This window comes from Mirounga leonina, unplaced genomic scaffold, assembly GCF_011800145.1.
Source record: "Mirounga leonina isolate KUSES-001 unplaced genomic scaffold, KU_Mleo_1.0 Mir_176, whole genome shotgun sequence".
Taxonomy (NCBI): domain Eukaryota; kingdom Metazoa; phylum Chordata; class Mammalia; order Carnivora; family Phocidae; genus Mirounga; species Mirounga leonina.
This window is the reverse complement of record NW_023270454.1, coordinates 9,001,529-9,023,602: the sequence shown is the minus strand read 5'-3', so window position 1 is coordinate 9,023,602 and position 22,074 is coordinate 9,001,529. Positions and strand designations below refer to the sequence as shown.

The following is a 22,074-nucleotide window of genomic DNA, read 5'->3' as shown; positions in this document are numbered from 1 at the left end:
CTGTCACCACTGAGTCACCACTGAGTTTGTAATACCTTGTGTGCCAAAAACTGGCTGAAATTGTATGGCACTGCCTGACTTTAAGTAAGGCAAGCATCCTTCAGTTCACCACAGTCCCTACCATCTCTAGATACTAAGTATCAGCTGCCATTTATCACTGAGCTTACACTGAGTTTTGTACTAGGCTAGAGAAAGAATTCTTTATACTTTTATCTCTCTGAAAAGTATGAAAACAAAAACTAAATCTATTTTTTTTTAAAGATTTTATTTATTTATTTGACAGAGAGAGACACAGCGAGAGAGAGAGCACAAGGAGGGGGAGTGGGAGAGGGAGAAGCAGGCTTCCCGCCGAGCAGGGAGCCCGATGCAGGGCTCAATCCCAGGACCCTGGGATCATGACCTGAGCTGAACGCAGACGCTTAATGACTGAGCCACCCAGGCGCCCCCTAAATCTATTTTTTTTCCTTACTCCTGGTCCATTTATTTATGTTACTTGGGCACTGCCTGAGCAATCACCAAATAGAATGAGGTGGTGAGCCTGTTAATTTATTAAAAGGAGTCTAGAATATAAGCTAGAAATCAAAAACAAACTCTTAAAAATTTAGTAACTGAAAATGTAGCAGGTACCAAATTATATAACCTTCAACCTAGCAATTCCAGTTCCAGGGATTTACCCCACAGATACACTCATACACGGGCAAAATAACTTACGTTAAAAGTTATTCTCTGCGGCATTATTTGTAATAGGCAAAGTTTAGAAGAAACCCAAATGTCCACCATTAGGGGACAAGATAAATAAGTTATGATATAACCATACAATGCAGCCATAAAAAAAATAAGGAAATTCCTGATGTACTAATACAAATATATGTCATTTGCAAAGGAGAAGGGAGAGAGTGGGGAAGTATATGTTAACTATATAGATTTGTTTATACAGGAATAAAGCACTTCTAGGAGGATAGAGAAGAAACTGGTAATACTGATTCCCCCACAGTGGGGAACTTGATACCTGAGGGATGGAGATGCTAGCCTTTTCACTGGACATATTTTTGTATCTTTTGAATTTTATAGCAAAGGTACTTATTCAAAAACCAGCTTTTAAAGATGTAACAGGTTAACTCAGTTAATTCCAAGAATGACTAAGAATTCAGCAACACCATTGATGATGCAAATTTCAGCAGGAATCTAAAGGCGGTTGAGAGGGTGAGCAGGAGGAGGGTGAGATGAAATAAGGACAATGGAAGAAATGGCATGGTGTCTTTTTCCATCTGGCTCTCTGAACTGGTTTTGAGCCCAGAAATAAAGGGATAGATGGAAAAGGTAAGAAACCTTTTCAAGAGAGGCTGAAAGTGTGAGCACCAATTCTACCGTTTGGGATTTGGGTACAAAGTGTGGCACAGAGATGGGAGGTAGGGGGAACTCTCTAATTCAGCCCTGCACCTCCTGGGCACTCCAAAAGCACTAAAGGCAGAATTCCTGGCTACTGTCCCTCATAGAAGACCGAGCAGCAGTGGCAGTGAAAAGGTACCGCATTGGGGTAGCTCAAGGAGGATGGACTTCCCAAGCAGGCTGTAAGAAAAGAATATTCACTTCATGTTCCTAAACATGTTACATTCTACTCATAGACTCCCAGAAATACCTAAGGGAACTCTGAAAAGGCTGGAGGGTTTGTGTGAGCAGAAGGGAATTAAAAGTTATATTTCATGTTTATATAGATGGATGAAGCCTAGAAATAATTATGCTATAAAAATATAAAAGTATTATGCACAGGATGAAAGAACTGAAAACAATATCCTGGCAAGAGAGCCAAAAGGAAAGTCTTACTGGCTTTTTTTTTTTTTTTTTTTAAACCTAGGCTATTGCTCACTGAACAGGAAGTAGAAGAGAAAAAACATGAGGATGGCTGGAAAGAGGTTACTCAAGGCTCTGCTGGGAACCAACACACTTAGTTATGCAGTACCTACTTTCCAAAGTGAAATCTTTCAACTGCTTTAAAATGTTTCTTTTCTAAGCCATTGAAAGCAATGAGATCATGTTCTTGATTAAGTGCCAGGTTTTTTTCCCCTGCAACCCAAATTGTTGAAGTTAAAAAGAAGAAAAATTAGAGGAATGAAAAAGGGTGATGGTATGAAGAACTGGGAACAGAAAATAGAGAGGGGGGCAACATAAATATATTTTAATAGGGCTAGTAGAAGAAAATTATGGAATGACCAAACAGAGAGTTTGTTTTAAAAGTTGAGGGTATCATGCCCTGTTCCAAAAATACAACAAAGTATCCATTCAATTTGTTTAACTGTTTTCCTATTCCATCTTAATTCTGTTCAAGTAACATATACAATCTCTTTATGCCTCACAGCAGGTAGTATTAAGTAATTAACAAACACATAGATAAGCCATTTGTGAAAGATGAGGTCTGTATTAATACCATAGGGCTTGCTGGACCATAAAAAGGAATTTGAAGGCTAGTCTTAGGCAATTTTGACTGATACGTTTTTCACAAGTGGAAATAAATGATATTCACTACCTTAAACAATGGATAGTGCGAGCTATAATTTGTAAAATAAGCAAGAAATCAAATGTACAAGAAGTAGAGATTAAATTCCACCTTGAAATGCAATTCCTATGGCTTAAAGAATAAATAACAGTTACATGGCCCGCTGTATCCGTGACAGTGTCTTCCACTTACATATCACTATTTCATGTAATTTTATATTTGAATAGCATTTTAGACTTTTCAAAGTATCTTCACATTTCTCATTTAATGTTCCCATTCACAGTACCCTGTGAACATTTGCCCTGTAGGCAGAACAGGTTTCCTTAAGTTTTAGATTCCAAAACAGAAAGGTTAAGAAAGAACTGACAGTCAGTTGTAAGCAAGCCAGGGAACAGAATGTTAGGGTCCAGAACTCCTGGTCCAATGTTTGTCAAAATGATGTTTGTGAACCATTACTCATCTATGCACACGATTTACCCAGTTAAGACTGTTTCAGGAACTATAGGCAATAGGCATACATACAGTCAACAGCAATATAACAGAGAACAAGAACATATATAATTTCTACTCTCATGGAGCTTCCAGTTGAGTGAAAGTCATTTAAATAATTTTACAAATAAATGGCAAAGCTTCACTTGTGATGAGTGCTATGATGGAGTACTTGGTGCTCTGAGAATATATAATGTGGGAGAGTTGACCTAAGAAAGGATTCACTAGGAATCTGTAACAGGCTACAATTCTCCTAGTAATTAATGATAAAGCTCAGATCTGAAGGATAGGTACCACACAAAGAGAGACAGAAAACACTGATTCTAGACTAAGGCACCATCAGGTGCAAAAGACCTACTGTCAGAGGGGTTGTATAAACACAAGAGATTATGTGAAACACAAGTACACTGTGTTTGAAGTAGAAGGCCCCAACTTACAAGAAGATCAAGATTTCCCATGTGACTTTAGACATATTTAAGGTTTGAGTGACTACTGCCTAGTCTAATTTAGTTTTACAATATCTAGATGTTTCACTCAAGAGCAGTGGGTAGACTGAAAAGAATGAAAATATAAGGCAACTGCTATGTCCATTAAAAGGTTGCCAAATTATCTGAATTCTAAGAGGTGAAATCACTTTTAATTTAGGGCATAAAGAGAGATTTTATGGAGGTGGTGATATTTGACCTAGGTTTTTAGAGGTGGAATGAATTTCCATAGAGGATTGAGAGGCTAGCACAGATAAAGAAATGCAGAAACTGAAAAGATGTCCCTTGCTGCTTTATAGGAGTGTGAATGTTTTATTTTAATGTAGGCTTTTCTAAGTGGTACTTTAGACTATCATCCCTATAATATCTTAAAGTTGCAGAGGTCTTGCACAGCTTACAAAGCTTTGTTTAATTTTATTTATTTACTTTTTAAGATTTTATTTATTTATTTGACAGAGAGACACAGCGAGAGAGGGAATACAAGCAGGGGAGCGGGAGAGGGAGAAGCAGGCTTCCCGTGGAGCAGGGAGCCCAATGCAGGGCTTGATCCCAGGACCCTGGGATCATGACCATGACCCGAGCCGAAGGCAGACGCTTAACAACTGAGCCACCCAGGCGCCCCTTTGTTTAATTTTATACCCACAAAAGATTCTGTTAGGTTCAAGGACAAACATTAATTCTCTCAAATTTGCAGATAAAGAAAGCCAGCTTTTCTGAGGTTGACTTGTGCAAGGTCACATTTCAGTACTGCTCTTTCCTTTTAACATTATAGATTCCTGATCATCAGGATGTGGAACACATATTCATGTTTGTTATCTGAAATATAGAGAACTGACTAGGCCCAGGATACTAAGACACATAAGAACTCTACTATGATAATTTGAGGCAAAAGCCAGTTATTTGTTTTTAATTAAATGAAAGTAATAGTAGACATGTGGTCTTACACGGCGAGACAGAAAGAGAAAGTAACAGAGAGACAGAGATTCAAATGAGGCATCCCTTATAAGCCCTAATAACTGAGGTATAAAAAGAGCAACTGTGGGTAAGGGGCCTGGGGGTGGGTGTGGGGCACAACAAAGTATAATATACTGAGGGACAAAACTGAACAGATAAGGGGAATCTTAAACAGCACTTTCTAATGTTTTAAAATGATTTTTCAGCTTCCTTCCAGAAGTTGCCTTCAAGAAAACTCTTGATGATCACACTTTGAAAATCGATGCTATTCTTAGCCATCAAACGCACTTATTCCTCTTTTCCTTTTCTAACACATGAGGATTCTAAATGATGCAAATAACAGTCTTACTTTTATTGATAAATATTAAGCCTCTACTTTGTGTAAAATATTATGGAAGAAACAAAAACGAAGTCTCCAGTCTCAAAGGTTTATTTATTTTGGCAACATCAGTAGGCCCACTCACTAGACTGTATTCAAGAAAATCTGCTGGACTTTATTCTCATAACAGAAAGGCTTTCTATAGAATAGAAAACTTCAAAGCTGTGAATAAGAAGATCCGTATCTCATAGAGACTGATCCAAGGAAATGGGTGCCTTTGGCTTGGGAATCTATCTGGCCTAAAACAAGTACTTTATAAAGTGAAAATGTCATAAATAAAAGAATAATTTTCCTTAGTTAAGGCACAGACATTAAGTTAGAAGGAACAGAGGTGGAGGAACAGTTAACTGCTAGTAAGAAAAAGGCAATTTTATTGAGTATAGGTAACAAATTGTAATAATTTATTTCCACAATCAAAAGGCCTGAGGGTCTCTGTATAGAAATACTGATACCCACTTTAAATCCTCCAGAACCAGTTTATAAATCTCTTTTTCCACCTCAGATTTACCATCCTCATTACCAAACTTACATTCTTCCTCTTATCCATCTTTCTCAACCTGTCCCAGTGAGCTGGGTGGCTGAAAAGATGGTGAACCAATAACTGAAAAAAGGAAGACACAAAGAAGACAGCACTTTTTTTCTTTTGATCTCTTCAATTCTACCATCTCATATCCTATTTAATATAAAATGAAAAACAGTATTGTACTTTAAAAGTAGAATGATGATGTTTTCTAGTTTTCTTGCCCCCAAATCTCTTAATTTGGTTTTCTTGAAAGTGGCCTTTGTTGCTGTTATTTTTTAACCCTGTCATTCAGTGGTCCTTAATAAACAAAGGTTTTTAACCTCTGTAATATAGAAAGTTTAAATTTATAATGGATGACTCATGGGTGAGTCTCTACAATATAACTTTTAGATACTAAAAAACTCATTTTCTCTGTGTCAAAGACAAGTGGATTTGTGAAGCAATAGAGTTCATCTCATTTGACATGAAATCATTCTCTTTTTTAGCTCAAAGTGCCTAATATGTTCTTGGGAACCACTTAACTATTTTTCATTTCTTACAGTGGATAATTACATGTACAGCTGAATCTCACTACACTAAAAAAGTACACTAATGACCAATTACTTCTATTATTACAGCTTAAATATATAACACATTGTATACATTTATAATGTTATGATATTTATTCATATAATAGTAAATGACATGATTATTATTTACTATCTCTACCTTTCTGGAGAATGTTTCTTCAATTGCTCATAAAAGTAATGCTGGGAAAAGGACTGGCTTGGTATAAAAACATAGGGCATTCACAAAAGTAGTGTGAGCAAGTTGTCCCTAAAGAGAAATGGAGGGGGAGGAGCAAGATGGTTGAGAAGTAGGAGACCTAAATTTCATCTGGTCCCAGGAATTCAGCTAGATAGGGATCAAACCATTCTGAACACCTAAGAACTCAACAGGAGATCAAAGAAGAAAATAGCAGCAACTCTCTGAACAGAAAAGCGACCACTTTCTGGAAGGTAGGATGTGCGGAGAAGTGAATCCGAGGGGACATTTGGGAAGATAGACGGCGGGGGAGGGGGCCTCCGTTGGCCGCTTCTGGCAAGTGATAGAGCCGCGGAGCACAAAATCGGAACTTTTAGAAGTAGGCTCTGCTGAGGGACGTCACTCCAGTGGCTAAGTGGGGGGTGGAACCCTCGCTGGGACAGGGTAGTCTCAGGACCCTCGGGGTCACAGAAAGACTGGGGGTGCCTCAGTGCGGCAGAGCTCCCAGGTAACGGAGCAGGGAAGCCGGCTGAGGAGTGGGGCCCCGAGTTCTCGGCTCCTCCAGGGGAGAGATTGGGAGGCCGCAAATTTCACTCTCATCCTCCAAAGCTGTACGGAAAGCTTGCGGGGAACAAAAGCTCCCGAGAGCAAACCCGAACAGATTACTTAGCAGAGGTGGGGCAATTTTGCCTTTGGCAAAGACATTTGGGAACCACTGCGACAGGGCCCTCCCCCAGAAGACCCCCAAGAACAGCCAGCCAAGACCAAGTTTACCGATCAATGAGAATGGCAGAATTCCAGCACATAGAATTCATGGCTTTTTTCCCATGATTCTTTAGTCTTTCAAAGTTAATTTTTTTAATTTTCTTTTTTTTTTAATTTTTCTTTTTCCCTTTTTCAACCAACATCTTACTGATCCCTTTTTAAAAAAATCTTTATTTTTCATTTTTAGAGTCATATTCTATCCCTTCATAGTAGTTAACCTTATTTTTGATATATATATATATAAGTTGTTCTCTCTTTAACATTTTGGGATACAGTTTCTTCTAACAGAACAAAATATACCCTAATTCTCTAGTGTATGGCTTTGTTCTAGTCTCCTGCCTGATCACATTCTCTCCCTTTTTTTTTTTAAATCCTCTTCTTTCTTTTTTCAACCAACTTCTTATGTTATCAATTCCTTTTATAAAATCTTATAATTTTCATCTTAACACTCATATTCCATCCCTTCATCGTATTTAACCTTACTTCTGTACATATATAAGCGTTTCTTTCTTTAAAATTTGAGAGGCACTTTCTTCTAAAAGACCAAAATATGCCCAAAATCTAGCGTGTGGCACTGATCTACACACCAGCCTGATCATATTTGATCATATTCTGTTTTTTGGTTTTTCTGTGTGTGTTTGTTTTTTATCTTTATCTTTTTCTTTTCTTTCCCTTTCTTTTCCCCCTGTTTCAGGTCTCTTCTGATTTGTTTAGTTTATAGTTTTCTGGGGTCGTTGTTACCCTGTTACCATTTTGTTCTCTCATTCATCTATTCTCCTTGGGACAAAATGACAAGACAGAAAAAACTCTCCTCAAAAAAAAGAACAAGAGGCAGTACTGACTGCCAGGGACTTAATCAATACAGATATTAGTAAGATATCGGAACTAGAGTTCAGAATGATGATTTTAAAGATACTAGCTGGGATTGAAAAAAGCATGGAAGATATTAGAGAAACCCTTTCTGGAGAAATAAAAGAACTAAAATCTAACCAAGTTGAAATCAAAAAGGCTATTAATGAGGTGCAATCAAAAATGGAGGCTCTAACCGCTAGGATAAATGAGGCAGAAGAGAGAATTAGTGATATAGAAGACCAAATGATGGAAAATAAAGAAGCTGAGAAAAAGAGAGATAAACAACTACTGGATCACAAGGACAGAATTCGAGAGATAAGTGATACCATAAGATGAAACAATATTAGAATAATTGGGATCCCAGAAAAAGAAGAAAGAGAGAGAGGGACAGAAGGTATACTGGAGCAATTATAACAGAGAACAACCCTAATCTGGGGAAGTAAACAAGCATCAAAATCCAGGAGGCACAGAGAACCCCCCTCAAAATCAATAAAAATAAGTCAACAACCCGGCATCTAATAGTAAAACTTGCAAGTCTCAGAGACAAAGAGAAAATCCTGAAAGCAGCTCAGGAGAAGAGATATGTAACCTACACAATGGTAGAAACATTAGATTGGCAACAGACCTATCCACAGAGACCTGGAGAAAGGACTGGCATGATATATTCAGAGCACTAAATGAGAAAAATATGCAGCCAAGAATACTCTATCCAGCTAGGCTGTCATTGAAAATGGAACGAGAGATAAAAAGCTTCCAGGACAAACAAAAACTAAAGGAATTTGCAAACACAAAGCCAGCCCTACAGGAAATCTTGAAAGGGGTCCTCTAAGCAAAGAGAGCCTAAAAGTAACATAGACCACAAAGGAACACAGACAATATACAGTAACAGTCACCTTACAGGCAATACAATGGCACTAAATTCCTATCTTTCAATAGGTACCCTGAATGTAAATGGGCTAAATGCCCCAATCAAAAGACAAAGGGTATCATATTGGATAAAAAAACAAGACCCATCGATATGCTGTCTGCAAGAGACTCATTTTAGACCCAAAGACACCGCCAGATTGAAAGTGAGGGGGTGGAAAACCATTTACCATGCTAATGGACACCAAAAGAAAGCTGGGGTGGCAATCCTTATATCAGACAAATTAGATTTTAAACCAAAGACTGTAATAAGAGATGAGGAAGGACACTATATCCTACTTAAAGGGCCTATCCAACAAGAAGATCTAATAATTGTAAATATCTATGCCCCTAACATGGGAGCAGCCAATTATATAAGCCAATGAATAACAAAAGCAAAGAAACACATTGACAACAATACAATAATAGTGGGCGACTTTAACACCCCCCTCACTGAAATGGACAGATCATCTCAGCAAAAGATCAACAAGGAAATAAAGACTTTAAATGACACACTGGACCAAATGGACTTCAGAACATATATTCAGAACATTCCATCCCAAAGCAACAGAATACACATTCTTCTCTAGTGCCCATGGAACATTCTCCAGAATAGATCACATCCTAGGTCATAAATCAGGCCTCAACTGGTACGAAAAGACTGGGATCATTCCCTGCCTATTTTCAGACCACAATGCTTTGAAACTAGAACTTAATCACAAGAGGAAAGTCGAAAAGAACTCAAATACACGGAGGCTAAAGAGCATCCTACTAAAGAATGAATGGGTCAACCAGGAAATTAAAGAAGAATTAAAAGAATTCATGGAAACAAATGAAAATGAAAACACAACTGTTCAAAATTTGGGGGATGCAGCAAAGGCAGTCCTAAGAGGAAAGTATATAGCAATACAAGCCTTTCTCAAGAAACAAGAAAGGTCTCAAATACACAACCTAACCCTATACTGAAAGGAGCTGGAGAAAGAACAGCAAATAAAGCCTAAACCCAGCAGGAGAAGAGAAATAATAAAGATCAGAGCAGAAACCAATGAAATAGAAACCAAAAGAACAGTAGAATAGATCAACAAAACTAGGAGCTGGTTCTTTGAAAGAATTAACAAGATTGATAAACCCCTGGCCAGACTTATCAAAAAGAAAACAGAAAGAGGGTGACTGCCTTCGGCTCAGTCATGATCCTGGAGTCCCAGGATCGAGTCCCACATCGGGCTCCCTGCTCAGCAGGGAGTCTGCTTCTCCCCCTGACCCTCCCCACTCTCATGCTCTCTCTATCTCATTCTCTCTCTCAAATAAATAAATTCTTTAAAAAAAAAAAAAAAGAAAGAAAACAGAAAGGACCCAAATAAATAAAATCATAAATGAAAGAGGAGAGATCACAACCAACACCAAAGAAATACAAACAATTATTTTTTTTAAAGATTTTATTTATTTATTTGAGAGAGAGACAGAGAGCATGAGAGGGAAGAGGGTCAGAGGGAGAAGCAGACCCCCCGCCGAGCAGGGAGCCCGATGCGGGACTCGATCCCAGGACTCCAGGATCATGACCTGAGCCGAAGGCAGTCGCTTAACCAACTGAGCCACCCAGGCGCCCAGAAATACAAACAATTATAAGAACATATTATGAGCAACTATATGCCAGCAAATTAGATAACCTGGAAGAAATGGATGCATTCCTAGAGATGTATCAACTACCAAAACCGAACCAGGAAGAAATAGAAAACCTGAACAGACCTATAACCACTAAGGAAATTGAAGCAGTCATCAAAAATCTCCCAACAAACAAAAGCCCAGGGCCAGATGGCTTCCCAGGGGAATTTTACCAAACATTTCAAGAAGAATTAATACTGATTCTTCTGAAACTGTTCCAAAAAATAGAAATGGAAGGAAAACTTCCAAACTCGTTTTATGAGGCCAGCATTACCTTGATCCCAAAACCAGACAAAGACCCCATCAAAAAAGAGAATTACAGACCAATATCCTTGATGAACATGGATGCAAAAATTCTCACCAAAATACTAGCCAATAGGATCCAACAGTACATTAAAAGGATTATTCACCACGACCAAGTGGGATTTATCCCTGGGCTGCAAGGTTGGCTCAACATCCGCAAACCAATCAATGTGATACATTAATAAAAAAAAGAACAAGAACCATATGATCCTCTTAATACAGGCAGAAAAAGCATTTGACAAAGTAAGGCATCCTTTCTTGATCAAAACTATTCAGACTATAGGGATAGAGGGTACATACCTCAATATCATAAAAGCCATCTATGAAAAACCAACAGTAAATATCATTCTCAATGGGGAAAATGTGACAGCTTTCCCCCTAAGGTCAGGAACAAGGCAGGGATGTCCACTATCACCACTGCTATTCAACATAATACTAGAAGTCCTAGCCATAGCAATCAGACAACAAAAAGAAATAAAAGGCATCCGAATTGGCAAAGAAGTCAAACTCTCACTCTTTGCAGATGATATGATACTTTATGTGGAAAACCCAAAAGACTCCACCCCAAAATTGCCAGAACTCATACAGGAATTCAGTACAGTGGCAGGATATAAAATCAATGCACAGAAATCAGTGGCATTCTTATACACCAACAAGACAGAAGAAAGAGAAATCTAGGAGTCAATCCCATTTAGAATTGCACCCAAAACCATAAGATACCTGGGAATAAATCTAACCAAAGAGGCAAAGGATCTGTACTCAGAAAACTATAGACTACTCATGAAGGAAATTGAGGAAGACACAAAAAAATGGAAAAACGTTCCATGCTCATGGACTGGAAGAACAAATATTGTGAAGATGTCAATGCTACCTAGAGCAATCTACACATTCAATGCAATCCCCATCAAAATACCACCCACTTTTTTCAAAGAAATGGAACAAATAATCCTAAAATTTGTATGGAACCAGAAAAGACCCCGCATAGCCAGAGGAATGTTGAAAAAGAACAGCAAAGCTGGTGGCATCACAATTCCGGACTTCCAGCTCTATTACAAAGCTGTAATCATGAAGACAGCATGGTACCGGCACAAAAACAGACACACAGATCAATGAAACGGAATAGAGAGCCCAGAAATGGGACCCTCCACACTATGGTCAACTAATCTTCGACAAAGCAGGAAAGAATGTCCAATGGAAAAAAGACAGTCTCTTCAACAAATGGTGTTGGCAAAACTGGACAGCCACCTGCAGAAGAATGAAACTGGACCATTTCCTTACACCACACACAATAATAGTGGTTGAAAGACCTAAATGTGAGACAGGAGTCCATCAAAATCCTAGAGGAGAACACAGGCAGCAACCTCTTCAACCTCAGCCACAGCAACTTCTTCCTAGAAACATCGCCAAAGGATAGGGAAGCAAGGGCAAAAATGAACGACTGGGACTTCATCAAGATAAAAAGCTTTTGCACAGCAAAAGAAACAGTCAACAAAACCTGAAGACAACCGACAGAATGAGAGAAGATATTTGCAAATGACGTATCAGATAAAAGGCTAGTATCCAAAATCTATAAAGAACTTATCAAACTTAACACCCAAAGAACAAATGATCCAATCAAGAAATGGGCAGAAGACATGAACAGACAGTTTTCCAAAGAAGACATCCAAATGGCCAACAGACACATGAAAAAGTGCTCAACATCGCTTGGCATCAGGGAAATCCAAATCAAAACCTCAATGAGATACCACCTCACACCAGTCAGAATAGCTAAAATTAACAAGTCATGAAATGACAGATGTTGGCGGGGATGCTGAGAAAGGGGAACCCTCCTACACTGTTGGTGGGAATGCAAGCTGGTGCAGCCACTCTGGAAAACAATATGGAGGTTCCTCAAAAACTTGAAAATAGAGCTACCCTACCACCCAGCAATTGCACTACTGGGTATTTACCCCAAAGATAGAAATGTAGGGATCTGAAGGGGTACGTGCACCCCGATGTTTATAGCAGCAATGTCCACAATAGCCAAACTGTGGAAAGAGCCAAGATGTCTATCGACAGATGAATGGATAAAGAAGATGTGGTATATATATACAATGGAATATTATGCAGCCATCAAAAAGAATGAAATCTTGCCATTTGCAATGACATGGATGGAACTGGAGGGTATTATGCTGAGTGAAATAAGTCAATCAGAGAAAGACATGTATCATATGACCTCACTGATATAAGGAATTCTTAATCTCAGGAAACAAACTGAGGTTTGCTGGAATGGTGGGGGATGGGAGGGATGGGGTGACCATGTGATAAACACTGGGGAGGGTATGGGCTATGGTGAGCACTGTGAACTGTGTAAGATTGTTGAATCACAGACCTGTACCTCTGAAACAAATGGAGGAGGAGGAGGAGGCAGAGGAGGAGGAGAAGAAGATGGAGAAGGAGGAGGAGGAGGAGAAGACGGAGAAGGAGGAGGAGGAGGAGAAGACGACGAAGACGAAGACGACGACGACGATGAAGACGAAGACAAAGATGAAGACGAAGACGAAGAAGAAGAAGAAGAAGAAGAAGAAGAAGATAGCAGGAAGGGAAAAATGAAGGGGGGGAAGTCAGAGGGGGAGACGAACCATGAGAGACTATGGACTCTGAGAAACTGAGGGTTCTAGAAGGGACGGGGGTGGGAGTATGGGTTGGCCTGGTGATGGGTATTAAAGAGGGCACATACTGAATGCAGCACTGGGTGTTATATGCAAACAATGAATCATGGAACACTACATCAAAAACTAATGATGTAATGTAGGGTGATTAATATGACATAATTTAAAAAAAAAAAAAAGAAGAGAAAGGTCAACTCTCCCTCTGTGCTTGCCGATTGTTCTCCACTCCTATTGGTTTATAATTTTGACCCAATTTCAATAGTAAATTTTTTTTTAAAAGAGAGATATGGAAAAAAAATGACTATATCCACTTTTGATTTCCACAGTCAACAAGGATCAGAAAGATAAACTGTAGTTTATTTTTATTTTTTTAAAGATTTTATTTATTTATTTGAGAGAGAGAATGAGATAGAGAGAGCATGAGATGGGGGAGGGTCAGAGGGAGAAGCAGACTCCCTGCTGAGCAGGGAGCCCGACGCGGGACTCGATCCCGGGACTCCAGGATCATGACCTGAGCCGAAGGCAGTCGCTTAACCAACTGAGCCACCCAGGCGCCCTAAACTGTAGTTTATTGATGTTTATACAGCTATTAAAATATCTAAAATTTTAGGGGCGCCTGGCTGGCTCAGTCAGTGGCATATGCAACTCCTGATCTCAAGCCCCACATTGGGTATAGAGATTACTTAAAAATTAAAAAAAAAAAAAAAAAATTTAAAAAAAATACTTAAAAATGTTAGACTCTTCTTAAGAGATAATTACAGTTGGTTATGTGAAAAAGAGAGGTCCTGTAATACTAACCAGTTTTCAAGAGGAGGAATTAAGGTTCATTTATATATGATAACAATAATGATGACAATGATATACTAAGAATAGCCAATAGCATTCTAATATTTCGTATCTATTTTTTTATTTGACCATCATTATAATCCTGTAAGGTAGGCATTAATATTACAATTTACTAAAAAGAAAGAATGAACCAAGGCTCAGAGACAGTAAAAAACCACTAAATTTCATAAACTGTATCTTTGACAAGTACCAGAGTTAGGATTATGTATGAGAAGCTCCTGAGTCTAAACCTCAGTACTCTTTCTTCTTCACTATACTGGAGTGATGGATTGCATAATAAGGCTACAAATTACACCATCTCAGGATGTACGTCTGCCTGTAATGTGACCTTGTTGCTCCTCACATGTCTTTCAAAGAAAGTTAGTTTTGAATTTTCATGAAATGAAATTTATCAATATTCATTCTCTTATCGTTCATGCTTTTTGGGTCTTCTCTAAGAAACACTGCCTTTCAAAGTTACATTCTCTTATGTAAGTTTTATAGTACGTTTCAGCTCTTAGGTTTACAACTATAATTTATTCAAGTTAATTTCTGGATACAGTATGACATAAGGGTCAAAGTACTCCTAACCCCCAAGAATATACAATTCCTCCAGCACCATATGCTCAGTGAATTGCCTCAGTACGTTTGTCAAAAATCAATTGACCATGTGTACATCTTTCTAGACTCTGTTCTGTTCAATTAATCTGCCCTTATGCTAACACCACTGTCCTGATTACTACAAACCTATTATAGTAAACCTTAAAATCAAAGTGTCAATTCCTCCAACTTTTTTTTTTAATGTGTTATTATAAGTCTTCTGAATTTCCATACAAATTATAGACTCAGCTGATCAAGTTCTACAAAAAGCCTCTTAGGATTTTGATTGAGATTGTGTTGAATCTATAGATCAATTTTGGGAGAAATGAAATTTTAAAATTATTGAGTCTTCTGATCCATGAACATAGTATACATCTCCATTTATTTATGTCTTTAATTTGTATCAGCAGTATTTTGTGGCTTTCAGCATCAGGTCTACAATTTATTATTTATTCTTTATTTCATTTTTTGATGTGATTATAAATGGCACTGTTATTGAACTTCTGCTTTCCAGTTGTTCACTGCTAGTACCAGACAAGGGGTTGCAAAACTAAAAATGATTTCTGTATACTGATCATAGATCCTGTGATTTTGCTAGACTGATTTAACAGTTCTAAGGACTGAAAAAAAAATAGATTCCTTAGGATTTTCTATAAACACAAGCAGGTTGTCTATGAATAGACAGTTTTGGGGCACCTGGGTGGCTCAGTTGGTGAAGCATCCGCCTTCAGCTCAGGTCATGATCCCAGGGTCCTGGGATCGAGCCCCGCATCGGGCTCCCTGCTCCACAGAAGCCTACTTCTCCCTTCCCACTTCCCCTGCTTGTGTTTCCTCTCTCGCTCTCTCTCTGTCAAATAAATAAATCTTAAAAAAAAAAAAAAAAGACAGTTTCGTTCATTTTTTCCAGTTTATATGTCTCTCTGTGAAATAAATAAAATCTTAAAAAAAAAAAGACAGTTTCATTCATTTTTTTCCAGTTTATATGTCATTTATTCGTTTTCTTACCTTACTGCACTGGCTAGGAACTCCAGTACACTGTTGAATAGAAGTGGTAAGGGCAAAAATTCCTGTTGTGTTCCCAATCATAAAAGGAAAGCAGTGGTCTTTCACCATTAAGTATGACGTTAGTTTTAGATTTTTGGTAGATACTCTTTATCAGTTTAAGGGAGTTCTTTTTTACTCCTAGATTGCTGAGTTTTGATTTTTTGTTTTTAAATCACAAATGGTGTTTTTCTGCATCTTCTGCAATGAAATGATTATAGTTTTTCTACCTCAGGCTGTTAATATGGCGAATCACATTGACTTTAGAATGTTAAATTAACCTTACATATTTTGATATTACACTAGTCATGATGTATTAACTTTTTATTATATTGCTGGATTCCATTTGTTATTTTGTTTATTATTTCCTAATATTTTAATAAGATTTTCTGCATATGTTCCTGAAGGACACTGGTTTATAGATTTCTCTTTCTGTCATGTCTTTCTCTTGGTATCAGTGTAATATAGCGATCATAAAAGGAGTTGAGAAGTGTTTCTCTTCTATTTTTTGAAAAAAATTCATGTGGAATTGGCATTATTTCCTCTTTACATGTTTGGGAGAATTCACTGTGAAGCCTTGGAGTTTTCTATGTGGGAAAGTTTTTAACTACAAATCTAATTTATGTAATAGACACAGGGATTTTCAGGTTAATCTATTTCTTCAGTGAGCTTTGATAGTTTGTGTCCATCAACGAATTTGATCATTTATCTAAGTTGTCAAAATTACTGGCATACATTGGTTCATAATATAATCTTATTATTCTTTTAATGTTTTAGGGTCTATAGTGATATCCTTTTTGTTGTTGTTATTCCAGATATTGGTCATTTGTGTCTTTTCTTTTCTTCTTGATCTGTCTAGAGGTTTGTCAATCTTAGGGATCTTTTCGAAGAACCAGCTATTGGTTTCATTGATTTTCTTGCTTGTTTTCTATTTCATTGATTATCATTCTTGATTATTTCTTTCCCTTGGCTTACTCTGGGAAAGAAATTTGCTTATCTTTATGTAGTTTATTAAGCTAGAAACTTAGATCACTGATTTGGTACTCTATTTAGTTCACAAGAGCCCAAATCAAAAGAGTTTCTGCACCAGAAGAACTGAACTTGAGGAGCCTTATTCACATCTGTACCTGATGCAGATGGAGTTGGAGAGCACAACTACAATCAGATGAGACTTTGGGGAACTTGGGGGAGAAAATAAGCATATTTTACATGTAGGAGAAATACAAAATGTAGTGGCCAGAAAGGAGACTGTGGTAGATTATTTTCATAGATGGTCATAACATAATAATTACTCCTTTGCTATGTGACTTTTGCCCCTCTTTCCACTGAGACAGAGCACTAGAATCTGACTGGACTTGGACTTGCTTTTACTAACAGGATGTGATGGAAGAGAGGTTATACAACTTCCAAAACCAAGCTTTGAGCCTCTGGTAAATTCTGCTTTTCACTTTCTTGGAGAGCTGTCCTGAGATTACCATGTAAAGATGGTCTAGTTTACCAGAAGTTGAGAGATTACAGAAGAAAACCAAGGCATGCCAGCTGACAGACATGTAGGTAATGCTATCTTGGACCTTCAGCCTAGCCAAACCTCCACCATGAGTAAGCCTAGTCCAAGCCAAAGGAGGAGCAGTCTGGCCAGCTTTCAAAATCATGAGAAATAATAAATCTCTGTTGTTTAGTCACTAGGTTTTGAAGTGGTCGGTTAATCTGTAATTAACTGAAACTACTGAGCATTGATAGAAAAACAGATGAAAAAAATTTTTTTTCTCTTTAAGTTGATAAGGGAAAAGCATAAGATTGAGATACTGCTAAACATATTCATTAAAAACCACAAAAGTAAAAAATAAAATAAAAAAGAAGGGGTATGAGGTAGAAGAACTTAAATAAGGGCTTCCCATAATTTATACATTTGTTTTACATTGTCTATCAGTGCCTGTTTTCTTTAGAAAACAGACCTTACAACCCATTCTCAATAGTAGCCAGAGTGGTCTTTTAAAACTATAATTCAAATCATGTGATGCCCCTACTTAAAACTTTGCAGTGGCCCCCCAGGGCAGAGAATAACATTTAAATTCTTTATCATGATCTACACTGTCTTAGAAGATTTGGCCTCTGCCCTTCTCTCTGTATACTCTAGGCACAGTTGCCTTCGTTTTCATCCTTGAATACCCCAAGCTCACTCCTATTTTACAGTGTTCAACTGCACTCTGCCTAAAATATTCTTTTCATAGCTGGTTTCTTATTCAGATGCCAATTCAAATGTTACCTCAGAGAGCCCTTTCTTGACTGCCCAATTTAAAATACTATATACTATTATAACTTTGACTTACATTCTTCTAGAACTTACTATTCTAAAATTATTACTTGTTTATTTGTATATCTGTCCTCCCAGCTCTAACAAAGTAAGGATTATTTCAGGTTAGTTCACCATTATATCCCCACATATGCTTAGAAATAATAAGCTATATGCCCAAGACCATAAATAGTGTCTGGCACATAGGAAGTGCTTAAATACTTGTTTTCTTAATGAATGAATTACATAAAGATAAGGTGTTAGTTTGGGACTCCTATCCCACTCCCATGGGGGAGAAGATGAGAACACTCAAGCTCCCCATTAATAAATAAGTATGTTGAAAGGTACAAGAAAAGTATTCAATTATTTAATAAGCTGTCACCCTTAACTATAAAGGGTCTGTGCTAGCACAACTCCCACGCTTTATGCTATAAACCAGGGCTATACGTGAGCACATGACACTAAACTAGTGTTTCCTAATTAGCTCCTATGACAGAATTTTAACTATAACTTTCTTCACAGGAGAACTGGAAACACAATTTAACCCAAAAGCCAAGTATCATGCTTGTTGGAAAAAAATGAGGTAAAATGCCCTCAGGCACCCCTAAAAGTCCAAAGAATTCTTTATCACTTTTGTTGAAAACAGAGTCTGATATGGTAACTCTCCCTTTTTTGGTGGAAGGCATGAGAACTTTATGTATGTTAATCAGTCTGATGAATCCTGGAACACATTCTCACCCTTGCTTATGTGATTTCTCCCACCAGAAATGTTTATATTCAGGATTTTTCAAGTTTTCAAAGCCAATTCCACCTTTCAGAGTTTCACCATATGCTTTCAGAAGCAAGTAACAGATAGCACCACTCAAAATGGCTTAAACTACAAGGACATTTACTATTTCAGACAAGAAGAAGTCACGAAGACAAGGTAGCTTCAGAGTAAGTTAACTGAGAATACCAATGATCTTTATCAAAGAACCTTCTCCCTTTTCCCTGCCATCCCAAATGAGAAAAAATAGCTTAAGTGTTTTTTAAGCTATAGATAGGGCCACGTGTAGGTACACCAACCTACATAATAACAATCAGAGCTCTGCAAGGAGGGAAAAAGAGAGACCCACTGACTAGGCAGCTGACAACTTAGACAAAGGTCCAATCACAAATACTGATATTTCAAGAAGTCTTTGAGTACTCAAGTCTTCTGTGACATTACATGTATGACTTATATAATTATCTGGCATTTTAAATTATTCTTCTGATATAAGATTATCAACTTTATTAAAATCTATACTGAAGGAATATAACAAGGCAGGTTTGCTTAGTATGTGTGAAGACATCAGAACAAATATTAAAATAAGACTATATACATACATATAAGAGAATTTCAAATTTGGTATATATCTACATAGATGTGTACAAATATTAAGCTACAAGGATACTCAGAATAATGAAATATTGGAAACAACTCACATATCCAACAATAGGTGATTGTTATATATATTCTAACAGAGTTATAGAACTCAATATATACTCTCAAGGAAAATTTTGGAAATTAATACCTAATGACACAGAAAATGCTCATGGTAGAATATTAAGTGAAAAGGAGACCACACAAACTATATGTAGCACCTCTCTTCCTGGACCATTTGAATTAAGTAACAGAATATGCCACATCAAGTAAAAGAGTTAGTCAGACATTTCCATATTTTAAAGTACTAACTTGTCGGGACACCTGGGTGGCTCAGCTAAGCATCTGCCTTCAGCTCAGGTCATGATCTCAGGGTTCTGGGACTGAGCCCCACATCGGGCTCCTTGCTTAGTGGGGAGCCTGCTTCTCCCTCTTCCCCTTCTTGTTCTCTCTCTAGCTCTCTCTCTCTCTAATAAATAAATCTTTAAAGGAAAAAAAAATTAAGTACTAACTTGTCTTGACGTAGAAGAGGCATCTGCAAATCAAGGTCAGATAAAGGTAGACACACTGTTAATGTTTGTCGATTAATAAGCATCAGGATGTGGAAGAGTCAGAGGGCTATTATAACTTTCTGGTTTGGTTCTTGACTGATACTTTCTACATTTCAGGGCTGTCTTTCAACTCCGATTGGCACTATGAAGCCCAAGTGCTTTGGAATTATTGAACAAGAAAAAAGGAGTAATAAATAAAAGATAAAAACCAGATTAGCTATGGGTCAAAGTGCTACTTTTTTCAAAGTAAAAAAGTTAATTTTGTTACATTTACAAACTGCTGCTATAATGTTGTATGACTTTCAGGAAATGAATCTACACATTATTCTTAAACTATCTGTGTAAGGGAATACATTTTGTAAATCTGAAGTCTTTGCAAAAATATGTAAACTCATTTCAAATGAAAACGACATTGCTGATAGGTTTATTTTTTAAAAAATCATTAAATTCTCAGGGCACCTGGGTGGCTCAGTCATTAGGTGTTGCCTTTGGCTCAGGTCATGATCCCAGAGTCCTGGGATCGAGCCCCACATTGGGCCCCTGCTCCGTGGGAAGCCTGCTTCTCCCTCTCCCACTCCACCTGCTTGTGCTCCCTCTCTTGCTGTGTCTCTCTTTGTCAAATAAATAAACTCTTTTAAAAAAATTATTAAATTCTGAATGTCTCTTTCAACAATAACCAATTTTTTGTCTTCTTTGTTCATTTCTTAAATTCCACATATCAGTGAAATCATATGATATTTGTCTTAAACTGACTTATTTTACTTAGTATTATACCTTCTAGGTTCATCCATGTTGTTAAAAATGGCAAGATTGCATTCTTTTTTATGACTGAGTAATATTCCAGTATATGTATGTACCACCTCTTCTTTATCCATTCATCAGTGAATGGACAGTTGGGTTGCTTCCATATGCTGGCTATTGTAAATAATGCTGCAATAAACATAGGGGTGTTTTTATCTTTTTGAATTAGTGTTCTCATTTCATTTTCTTTGGGTAACCAGTACTGGAATTACTGGATCACATGGTAATTCTATTTTTAATTTTTTGAAGAAGCTCCATAACATTTTCCACAGTAGCTGCACCAGTTTACATTCCCACCAACAGTGAACCAGGGTTTGTTTGTTTTTTTCTTAACATCCTCACCAATATTTGTTTCATGTGTTTTTTATTTTAGCCTTTCTGATAGGTGTAAAATGATATCTCATTGTGGTTTTTTTTTTATTTTTAAAGATTTTATTTATTTATTTGACAGAGAGAGACACAGCGAGAGACGGAACACAAGCAGGGGGAGTGGGAGAGGGAGAAGCAGGCTTCCCGCCGAGCAAGGAGCCCAATGCGGGGCTCAATCCCAGGACCCCGAGATCATGACCTGAGCTGAAGGCAGACGCCTAACGACTGAGCCACCCAGGCACCCCTCATTGTGGTTTTAATTTGCATTTCCCTGATGATTAATGATGTTGAGCATCTTTTCATGTGTTTGTTAGCCATCTGTATGTCTTCTTTAGAAAAATGTCTATTCAGATCCTCTGCCCATTTTTTAATTGAATTAGGGCTCTTTTGGTGTTAAGTTGAATAAATTCTTTATATATTTTGGATATTAACCCTTTGCTGGATATGTCATTTGCATATATCTTCTTCCATTCAGTGGGCTGCCTTTTTCTTTTGTTAATGGTTTCCTTCACTTCGCAAAAGCTTTTTATTTTGGTGTAGTACCAATAATTAAAAAAAAAAAGTTTCCTGGTACATTCCTTATTTAAAAACCAGAGTCTAAACTTCCAGTCACTGGGTCTCAAAAGCAAAGCAACCATTTCAACTTTTTTAGGTCATCTTAGAAGACAGCTCCTAGGAAGAGATCAAATCACAGGATCTCCAGGAAATTCATGTGATTAAAACACACACATACACACATAAAAACCTCTTTATTTATTTATTTATTAAGAGGTAGGTGACATAATCAAAGTGCACTTCCTCCAAAGAAAGCCAGCATCAGGAAGTAGGGTTAATTCTGTGGGAGCTCTCCAGTACTACCGGGAAAGAAGAGGATCCACTCCATTTCCTGGGTCATGGAGCCTAAGTGATTTTGTTTACTCCAAAAGTATTTCCACCTGTACCCACCGAAAACACCATGAACATCTTTAACTGTATTTTGGAAAGAAAG

The 22,074-nt window shown here is 37.5% G+C and overlaps 1 protein-coding gene across 10 annotated transcripts in view; it reads right to left on the bottom strand.

The window, feature by feature from the left end:
• The window catches only part of HMBOX1 (homeobox containing 1), a 213,475-nt gene that overhangs the window by 142,861 nt on the left and 48,540 nt on the right, over positions 1–22,074 (bottom strand). The gene's annotated exons all lie outside the window — the stretch shown is intronic.